This window comes from Pseudorasbora parva, chromosome 2 (genome assembly GCF_024679245.1).
Source record: "Pseudorasbora parva isolate DD20220531a chromosome 2, ASM2467924v1, whole genome shotgun sequence".
Taxonomy (NCBI): Eukaryota; Metazoa; Chordata; class Actinopteri; order Cypriniformes; family Gobionidae; genus Pseudorasbora; species Pseudorasbora parva.
This window is the reverse complement of record NC_090173.1, coordinates 38,416,883-38,428,460: the sequence shown is the minus strand read 5'-3', so window position 1 is coordinate 38,428,460 and position 11,578 is coordinate 38,416,883.

Sequence of the window (11,578 nt, the reverse complement as noted above, 5' to 3'; positions counted from 1 at the left end):
AATGCCATCCTTAATAACACATCCTCATTTTTTCAAAGGACCATGTCACCACTTTAGTTGCGGGGCCACAAACATGATGAAGTCATGAGAAGCCAATGCTTAGTTTAAGGTGGGGTAAGTGCTATCTGGAAACCATTGTTGATATTTCAAATCACCAAAACAAACACGCCCCTACCCCCAAAAAGGTCTCGACTCTATTTTGATAGCTCCGCCCACACATACGTAACCCAGGCAACGACTACTAATCCAGGTCGAATATTCAATGAAAAAGTCACCCATTCCATCACAAAAACACAAACCATTATCATGAAAACCTCGATAGAACACGAGTCCAACTAACGACATATTACAATTATGACAAGATAAGAGTTATAGCGATCACAAAACACAAACTGTTCTCATGAACAACTCGATAGAACGCAAGCACGACAGTCCAGCTAACAACATATTACAATTATGACCTTATAAGGGTTATATTATAGATCATGAAAAGAGGAAACAAACAAAGATTAGGAGTATAGTATCTTACCTGTCGGACACATTTTGTGAGCTGACGCTTGAAACAGACAGTGAGGAGATTTAGATGCGCTTACGGTGTGGAAATGAACGGGTCTTTATCATCACTGAAGTGAGCCACAATACGATCGCAAATGGACAAACAAGCGAACATGACACACAAGCATATTCAAGCAAAAGCAGCTAGTTCTTAGCTTGTGTGACTCGTATGTTTTGAATAATGACGTACACAGAGCGAGAGAGCGAGCGCTCTTCTCACCATCAATAGTAGACACGCCCCTTACCTGCTGATTGGCTATAAGTTTGTTATTCCACTCGGCCCGAGTCCTTTTTCTAAAGCGGTTTTGAAATACCACTTACCCCACCTTTAATGATGACTACTGTATTATAATGTCAACAGAATTCATGTGCTATGTGCAGAGCCTGTGGCCAGTTTTGGGGTCTGACCATTTACCTGCAGGTCGGGTCGGCAGTCTTACCCATGATTGCGGTTTTGAGTAATGAACCAGGCTGAGAGTTTTTAAAAGCCTCAGGAATCTTTTTTTAGAGTTAATTAGTTGATTCAGATGATTAGGTTAATAGCTCAATTAGAGAACCTTTTCATGGTATGATAATTTTTTGAGATAGGAATTTTGGGTTTTCATGAGCTGTATGCCAAACGCATCCGTATTAAAACAATAAAAGACCTGAAATATTTCAGTTGGTGTGCAATGAATCAAAAATATATGAAAGTTTAATTATTATTATTACATTATGGAAAATAATGAACTTTTATCACAATATGCTAATTTTTTGAGAAGGACCTGTAGGTAAAATATACACAAATTACATAAACACATTTGAACATGCATAAATTCTGGTTTCGAAAGTAGTCTTACATGCATGAATTAGACCAATTTTTAAACAGAAAACATCATGATCATGTGTAATAAACCATAATGTATGATGATGTACTCAACTTAGTTAATGTTTTAATTAAGGTCAACACCTTAATTAAAGTCATGAATAAAAACATTGAATTCCTGTTAGTTCCTGATGATTCATGAGATATTAATGCATGTAGTAATGCATAAGTCATGCATGAATTCATGATAATTCATGTATCCTTACCGTAAAGTGTTACCAACAGGTTTTTTTAAAAAATGGGCCGAAAATACTCCAGAGCCCATATCTTTGCTTCTGTTATCGCTATAATGACAAATGTGGTGTCAAAGTGTATTTTTTGGGGGGTCAGGGAATCCATTAAAATTGGTTTCAAGTTTAAAAAACTAAAATGTTCCCATACCATGACAACTGGGGGTAAATATGGTCATTTCACATAAAAATGATGTCATCAGAGTGACTTTACTTATATATTTCTTCAAAAACTTTAATTTTGTATTTAAGCAGTGCAGCTACTTCTGTACATTACATTTGTCCTAAGTAGCATGAGATTTCAACCAGTCAGGAGTAGACAATAGCAAATCAGTTCCTGCAACAACACATCCCATCTGCACCAGGAGCTGTGACAGCTGTTGAAGGTCAGAAGTGACAGGTTAACACTTTGAGGTTCGTATGACTTTCTCTTTAAATAGAAACATGATTTTAATGTTAGATCACTAATAACTAGCCAACTAGTAACTAGTTAGCTTCATTATAACTAGGTTGCTAGTAACTAGTTAGCTTCATCATAACTAGGTTGCTAGTAACTAGTTAGCTTCATCATAGCTGTATTAATTTTTATTGAAGCAAGCAGCCTACTAGTCCAGGTGTTTTAAAAAGGGTGAACAAATTGCAACTGAATCAAACTCAACTGATTTTGTAGCCTCAATATGTCCTGAGTAAGAAAAAAGAAGCCCCGAAGAATCCCATTAGAGGAAAGTTCGGGGAAATAACCAAATATATCCCTATTCATATGCCGATTTATTATTTTTCTAACACGAATAGGGCAAAAAATGTAACCTTTAGATATCACCATGGAAATTACTGAATTAATTACTTATAAAATGGATTACAAGTTTTTTTTTTTAATTGTTTGTTAACATGGACAAACGGTGCATAATCTAATTACAGATGTGCTAATTTGCATAAATACCACAACAGATCTAAACATTGGGTACAGCGTTTATAAAACATTCAGAGATTTAGTCAGTCATGGAGGGGTCTTGAATCAGCCTGAAGGGGTTGTTATTCACTATAACAACTGCCTCGCTATAACATTATCCCTTACTTAAAATTAATGACTTGAATTACATAGCCTACATGGCAGTGTAATTCCTACAGCAATCCATGTATCCATATCTTAAGACAGCTAACAAGTTATTTGGTACTGCTTGCCGTGTTGGCTATCTAATGAAACTATTTTCTAATCCTAAACCAAAAAATAGTCATACAACAGCTCAACAAACATCCAGATGTTCCCAATAAATTGCAGTTGATCACCAGGTATGTTTTATTAATGTATATTAATAAATAATCCATGTAGGAAAAACAAAAGGGAATGTATTTTACCTGAGGGAGAGCTTAGTGACAGTTGAAAGTTGACAGTTGAGAGTTTACAGATCAGTGGACCTTGATTTAATGACTGACTGAATCTCTGAATGTTTTAAAAACGCTGTAGCCAATGTTTAGTTCTGTTGTGGTATTTATGCAAATTAGCACATCTGTAGGCAAGGCAAAGCAGTTTTATTTTTATAGCACAATTTATACACAATGGCAATTCAAAGTGCTCTACATAGAAATTAATAAAAATAATGATAGCATATGCATAATAAATAAGAATACCATGTGTAAGAATTAAAATAAAAACAATTGAAATGGTTGTAAAGAGAAATAAAAAAAAAAAATAATTAAAATATAACGGTGAGAAATAGATCCCTATCTGCATGATTCTAAATTCGGATACCTCTATCTGAGATATAAGAGATGAAACAGGTTCGCAATGTCTCCTGGACCTTACAAGTCGGTCCAAGACAGTAGGGGACATTACCTTTGCCCTGCAGGGCCTCCCCTTTCTTGAGTCCGTTTCACTGTCAGCTACCACAAGCAGAATGAAACGAAGCACACTGCTCTCCACTGCTCGCCCTAACCAAAAAATAATAATAATCGGACCCACTTTATATTAGGTGGCCTTAACTACTATGTACTAACATTGTAATTAATCATTTGATACAATGCACTTATTGTGTACATACATGTTTTTACATTGTACTTACTTTTAAAAAATACCTGCAATTACGTCTGTAATTAATTACTGTAGTTACATTTGTAATTACACAGTTGGCACTTCCCTTACACCTAACCCTACCGTTAAACTTACCCACACCACCACACCTGTCCCTAACTCTTCCCGTATCTCACCTCAATATTAGCAAAAGTGTTTTGCAATACAATTTGAACACAGTAAGTACATTGTACTTATTTTTTGATATATGTACATAGTACTTAAGGCCACCTAAAGTGGGGCCAAAAAAAAAAAATCAACAGATGCATAAGAAATAGAAATATACAGTTGCAAAGAGAATTAAAAAGAATAAAATTATGATATTTACACTCACCTAAAGGATTATTAGGAACACCATACTAATACTGTGTTTGACCCCCTTTTGCCTTCAGAACTGCTTTAATTCTACGTGGCATTGATTCAACAAGGTGCTGAAAGCATTCTTTAGAAATGTTGGCCCATATTGATAGGATAACATTTTGCAGTTGATGGAGATTTGTGGGATCCACATCCAGGGCACGAAGCTCCTGTTCCACCAGATCCCATAGATGCTCTATTGGGTTGAGATCTGGTGACTGTGGGGCCATTTTAGTACAGTGAACTCATTGTCATGTTCATGAAACCAATATGAAATGATTTGAGCTTTGTGACATGGTGCATTATCCTGCTGGAAGTAGCCATCAGAGGATGTGTGCATGGTGGTCATAAAGGGATGGACATGGTCAGAAACAATGCTCAGGTAGGCCGCGGCATTTAAACGATGCCCAATTGGCACTAAGGGGCCTAAAGTGTGCCAAGAAAACATCCACCACACCATTACACCACCACCAGCAGCTTGCAAAGTGGTAACAAGGCATGATGGATCCATGTTCTCATGCTGTTTATGCCAAATTCTGACTGGTGAGCTTGTGCAAATTGTAACCTCTTTTTTGTAGTGGAGATGAGTGGTACCCGGTGGGGTCTTCTGCTGTTGTAGCCCATCTGCCTCAAGTTTGTGTGTGTTGTGGCTTCACAAACGCTTTGCTGCATACCTCGGTTGTAACGAGTGGTTATTTCAGTCAAGGTTGCCCTTCTATCAGCTTGAATCAGTCGGCCTATTCTCCTCTGACCTCTAGCATCAACAAGGCATTTTGGCCCACAGGACTGCCGCATACTGGATGTTTTTCCCTTTTCACACCATTCTTTGTAAACCCTAGAAATGGTTGTGCGTGAAAATCCCAGTAACTGAGCAGATTGTGAAATACTCAGACCGGCCCGTCTGGCACCAACAACAAAGCCACAGTCAAAATTGCTTAAATCACCTTTCTTTCCCATTCTGACATTCAGTTTGTCTTGACCAGGACCACAGCCCTAAATGCATTGAAGCAACTGCCATGGGATTGGTTGATTAGATAATTGCATTAATGAGAAATTGAACAGGTATTCCTAATAATCCTTTGTTCTTTTGTTCTTTTTCATTATTTGGCTCAGTGGCAGCATATACAGCTGTTCAACACAGGAGTGGTGCTAGAATTGACCCTTGTGGGACTCCGCATGTCATGGATGCCCACTCAGACTTATGGTCTCCTATACTCACATAATAACATCTCCCTTCTAAGTATGACCTGAACCATTTGAGGACCATCTCAGAAAGCCCAAACAAGTTTTCCGGCTTGTCAAGAAGTATGTTGTGGTCAACAGTGTCGAATGCAGCACTGAGGTCCAGTTGTACCAGAATTGATGTTTTGCCTGTATCAGTATTTAAGCGAATATCATTTATAATCTTTATGAGCGCTGTCTCTGTGCTGTGATGCGGACGGAAACCGGATTAAAAATTGTCAAGTGTCCGTTTGAGTTTAAGAATTTGTTTAGCTGATTTAAAACTACTTTTTTAATGATCTTGCCTATGAAGGGGAGATTTGAGATTGGTCTGTAGTTGCTCAGTATGGAGTTATACAGATTTCTCTTTTTCAGAAGAGGCTTAACTATTGCAGTTTTAAGGGCGGTTGGAAAAGTCCCATAGAGAAGTGAGGAGTTTACCACTTCTATGAGATCTGCTTCTAAACAGTTAAACACACTTTTGAAAAAGAAGTGGGGAGTGTGTCAAGTGCGCAGATGGATGTTTTAAGGTGCTGTACCGTTCCTTCTAAATTTTTACCGTCAATTGCTTCGAAATTAGACAATAGTAACTTTCTGATGTTGTCGTCTGATCTGACTGACCCCAGAGCAACTCAAGGATGTGCTGATTAGATTATGCAACGTTTTTCCATGTTAACAAACCAGTTAAAAACTTGTAATATATTTTTTCACAATCAGTTGAGTTTGATTCAGTTGCAATTTGTTCACCCTTTTTAAAACACCTGGACTAGTAGGCTATGTGCTTGCTTCAATAAAAATTAATACAGCTATGATGAAGCTAACTAGTTACTAGCAACCTAGTTATGATGAAGCTAACTAGTTACTAGCAACCTAGTTATAATGAAGCTAACTAGTTACTAGTTGGCTAGTTATTAGTGATCTAACATTAAAATCATGTTTCTATTTAAAGAGAAAGTCATACGAACCTCAAAGTGTTAACCTGTCACTTCTGACCTTCAACAGCTGTCACAGCTCCTGGTGCAGATGGGATGTGTTGTTGCAGGAACTGATTTGCTATTGTCTACTCCTGACTGGTCGAAATCTCATGCTACTTAGGACAAATGTAATGTACAGAAGTAGCTGCACTTTTCAAAGTTTTTGAAAAAATATATAAGTAAAGTCACTCTGATGATATCATTTTTATATGAAATGTGCATATTTACCCCCAGTTGTCATGGTATGGGGAAATAATGAGTTTTTTTAAACCTGAAACCAATTTAATGGATTCCCTGATGCCAAAAATGTACACTTTGACTCTGGAAGACTTGGAGTTAAGCTTTTCTCTGAGAAAAGAACAAAGAACGGCACTGAAGTCATTCTTAAAAAGGGAAGATGTGTTCGGAGTTTAGCTGACCGGATACGGTGAATGTTTAATCTGTCAACAAGCTCTGCTTCACCTTCATGTTGCTCTGGTTGGTGTAGCGCTATCCTATCGCGTGCAGAGGGAGTTTGAAAGACAAACGTATATCCCGCCCCTCGGATTGAGCCCTGTCAATGGTGAGTTTCCAGACCAAACATCTTGATTAATTTTGCACGCCCAATTTTTCAGTTTTTGATTTGTTAAAAAAGTTTGAAATATCCAATAAATTTCCACTTCATGATTGTGTCCCACTTGTTGTTGATTCTTCACAAAAAAATACAGTTTTATATCTTTATGTTTGAAGCCTGAAATGTGGCAAAAGGTCGCAAAGTTCAAGGGGGCCGAATACTTTCGCAAGGCACTGTAAGAATACCATGTGTACGGATTAAACATAAAAACAGTGTTAATTAAAACAGTTGTAAAGAGAATAATTTTTTTAAAAATGAAATAAAACATTTGACAATTCAGTCAGGCAAGTACCGTTCGCTGGCAACCGCCGAAACCAGACTCATCCATTGAATTGCTAGACAGAGAAGCGTGATTCATCACTCCAGAGAAGATGTCTTCACTGCTAGAGAGTTCAGTAGCGGCGTGCTTTACATCGCTGCATCCGATTTTTTTTTTTTTTGCACTTAGCAATATAAGGCTTGGATGCAGCTGCTCGGCCATGGAAACCCATTCAATGAAGCTCTACACACTGTTCTTGAGCTAATTTGAAGGCCACACAAAGTTTGGAGGTCTGTAGTGTAAGGCTGGAAAAAGCTAGTAGATGCCAAAATGTCTAATCGCTCTGAGAAAACAAAGGAAATTAGCATCTGAACTTATTTATACAGTTAGAGTCTCTGTCCGAGACGACATCACACTGAGTGAACCATCTATGAATGACTCTAATTTACATGCCTTTCCTTTCACATGAAACTTCCCCCAAACTACTGCTCCCCCAAACTTGAGATCACCTGAAATGCACCAGAAATCTCTTTGTTACAATGTCAATCCTCACGATACAGTATTATATGTGTTTGATATCATTTGAAATGTCTCAGTGCGACTGGTACAAATATCTCAACTCCACAGAAGTTAACCAAAAGATAATCAATGTTTTAAGGGTTTAAAGATATCTTTCCTTGGTGTATGGTGGGTGTGGCTTTCAGCCATTTGGCCTCTCTTCTAATCAAGTCTATAGAACTTGATCAATGCAAATTCCTATTGTGATGGGTATGTATCTGGTTCTGGGTATTTAAGGAAATGTTGCAAAGAGCTCAGGGCTCGATACTGTACTCAGGTCAGCCCGTAATGCTGGACGTTTTAACCCATGCAGCATTATGTAACCTTGATAAGTCCGGTATACATCTCATTCTTTACTTTAGGGTATTTGATGTGAAGTATACCTTTGAATTGATTATGTAATTGGCGTTACATTTACCTGATTGTTAATAAATTGTTATACTTTGATTGATTCTGACTTGCTCTGGAATTATTCAGGTTATGAACGGACATAATTTCAACAAAGGGTTAAACGGAATAATTAAATGTGTAGTTAAACTATTAAATATAAATGACCAAATAATCAATTGGCATTCTAACCCAAATTCTAAATTATGATTAAATGGAGTCAGATTAACGAGGAATTGGAATAAAATCCCCTTTTGCCCCGCTGAAAAGACGAACGCGCAGCGACCTTCAACCGCCGATCGTTAGCCTCCATTGGGACGATTTGGGCGGCCTTACAGTAGCTACTGACTGCAGAAAGTTGGCGACTTCTGCGCACTGTGTTGCCTCAGCATGCGCTGACCCTGCTCTGTGACTTTACATAGCCTACCTTAAGTACTTATTGCAGGTGGCAACCTATCATGGTACCACACTTGAATACACTGACCAATTCTTTCACAAATGTTACCCAAATCTATCACTTTAACACTGATATTTAGGTGTTACCAAGCAGCAACCTCCTCCAGTTCCTCTCGAAGCCAATATGGAAGTGACTTAAACTGCAATTAATCGATTGGCGGCTACAGACAGGCTCCAGAAAGGAGCAGAATCTCATGTTAAATTTTAAACTTTACAGCAGAATTTTTTTTAAAGCCTGATACAATTTGTGGTTTTGGTCTAGCCAATGTTTGCCTTTACTGACAACTGTAAGTGCTGTGAAAGTTTTTACTTATTCATTAAATTAGATTAAGCCTTACATTTCTGTATAATTAAAGGCGTGGCCACTTTGAGTGACAGATTCAGGTTCATTTGTCTGATAGCCATCATGTTATCTCAGAATAAAAGAGCAGAGTATAGATGACATTCAGTATTTGAAAACTTTCTTTCATTCTGCCCTCTTCATGTTAACCTTTAAGTATGATCTGTGTTTGAACTGTTACACATTCTATAACAAAAATGCCACCCAATAGAAACAGATGATTGTTACATAACTGTCTATTCTTTTTTAAGGCAATTCATGCAATGCTCAATAAAAAGCACAATGAACCAGTCTCTTAAGTAATTTATGAACTTTAGATAAGCATCTTCTAAACTACAGAATGTGCTGTACCTGCTGTATGTATGTTTATAGAACAGAACTTTCTGGTTCTCGAATCTGATTGGCTAAGATTCTTTCCCAGTAGTGCGATATTCTCCCAAAAACCCAGCACTTGTACCTTTTCACCTTTTGTATTAGTTCACTTGCTTGCAACGTCTGTCATGGCAGTCGAGTAAATCCACTATATACATACATATATATATTTTACAAATACTACTGTTTTTGTGTCACAGAATATAGTTTTAAGAGTTTTTAGGCAAGAATGTAGCTTTTTAGACCTCATATATGTGACTCATATATAAACACATTCCAGTGGTGAAAAGTATTAGAATAAATGTAATTAGTTACTGTACTTAAAGGGATAGTTCACTTTAAAATGAAAATTCTGTCTTACTTTACTCATCCTCAAGTTGTCTCAAACCTGTATGAATTTCTTTCTTCATCTTCATCAACTCAAACACAAAGGAAGATATTTTGAAGAATGTCAGAAACCAAACAGTTAACTGGAGCCATTGACTTCCATACTATTTTTTTCCTGCTATGGAAGTCAATGGCTCCAGTTAACTGTTTGGTTTCTGACATTCTTCAAAATATCTTCCCTTGTGTTCAGCTGAAGAAAGAAATTGATACAGGTTTGAAACAACTTGAGGGTCAGTAAAGGATGACAGAATTTTCATTTTAAAGTGAACTATACCTTTAAGTATCTTTTTGGCTACTTTGTAGTTGTACTGAGTAACAAAGATATTAGCAACTTTTTCTCTCTATTTTGACTAAATCATTTAACAAGAAAATTGATGAATTGAGTTGATGAATTGCAAGTGTATGATTTATGAGATGAGGACATTACTGCAGCCGCTGATGAAGCTGAAACCAGCACATCCAGTGCAGGAAGTCTTTGACTATTTAATTTATCCGCTATATTGACAAGACCTTTTTGAAGGATATTGGTTTACTTATAGTCTTTTTGTAGCCTTGAAATCTAGACACACCCTAGTGGCAGCCAATTTAATTTGCAGCCAGTGTTTAGCAACTCTCCATAGACTTGCGAGCTGGAAAAAACAAACTCTGGTCAAGCCAATCATATCGTAGAGTTGGTGCGTGTGCTTAACTTAATGACGGCAGAGTTGCGGAGGTTCCGCAGGCTACTTGTAAACAAAGAAGCTGGCGAACGGCGGTCTTTTGAATCGGCTTTGGCAGCAACTCTGGAAGACTTAAAGTTTTTTTTGAGAAAAGAACGGCACTGAAATCATTCTTAACTCCTTACAGTCAAAGATCGCAGACGGCCTCAGATTACTGATGTCAACATTCAATGCACGTTAAAACATCACACGCTAACTTAATCTGGAAAAACTTGGTATAATTATAAAGATTAAAGCCTTCAGCTTCGTTATTTGACCAATGTTTATGAAAAAATAAGGAATAAGGTTGCAATGACAATAATTTCTTAACTTATGTCAGAAGTACATTATAATCGATCCGTTATAGTAAATTATATTTTGAATGGAAGAGCAACAAGAAACAAAAGCCAGTCAGTTTTATTTCTGATCACATACATGCACTAAACAACATCCCTTTGGGCACTTAGTTAAAACGTATATACATATTTGGACAAATATAGATTTATCAACATGTTCGCAAAATATTTTGTCATGCAGAATAAAATTTCTATTAATTTCTCACTGAATTATGCTGATCTGAAGAGCTGTTTCTCTGAAGAGCGATCTCTGAGTCTGTTTACTTATAAAATTCCGGGTATTTAATGTGTCATTCAGTTCAGTTAATCCAGTCCAGTGCAGAACCTGTCTGCACCTATCGTGCACGTTAGAAACCTACACATTCTCAGAAATACAAGTTGTGTAGAATGTCACGGGCCATTAAAAAATATGTAAGTTACCACACCAATCTTTTTTTATGTCATTTTTTTTGTAATAATACCCTTACATCTTTACATTTTGAATCAATGCATAGTTTTTACAGCAGCAAACCTGGTGAACTCTTACGCAATATTCAGAGCTGAACTTATTATTCAACTCTATAATAGATTCTGTATGGTATAAGTCATAGTCGACAGAAGCTGAATATTAAAAGCCACTGATTATGACATTTTAATGCTTGAATATATATACTTAAGATAAATAAAATATGCTATATTTATATATAAAATATTTATATTTATAAATTAGACAAATACAGCTCTGGAAAAAATTAAGAGGCCACTTAACATTGATTTCTCAATTTTAAGTGGTCTCTTAATTTTTTTTCAGAGCTGAATATATATTTACAGTATACACACATATTTCTCATGATGGAGTGTGTATTTATATACACATAATTATTCTCAATACAGTTTTAATCT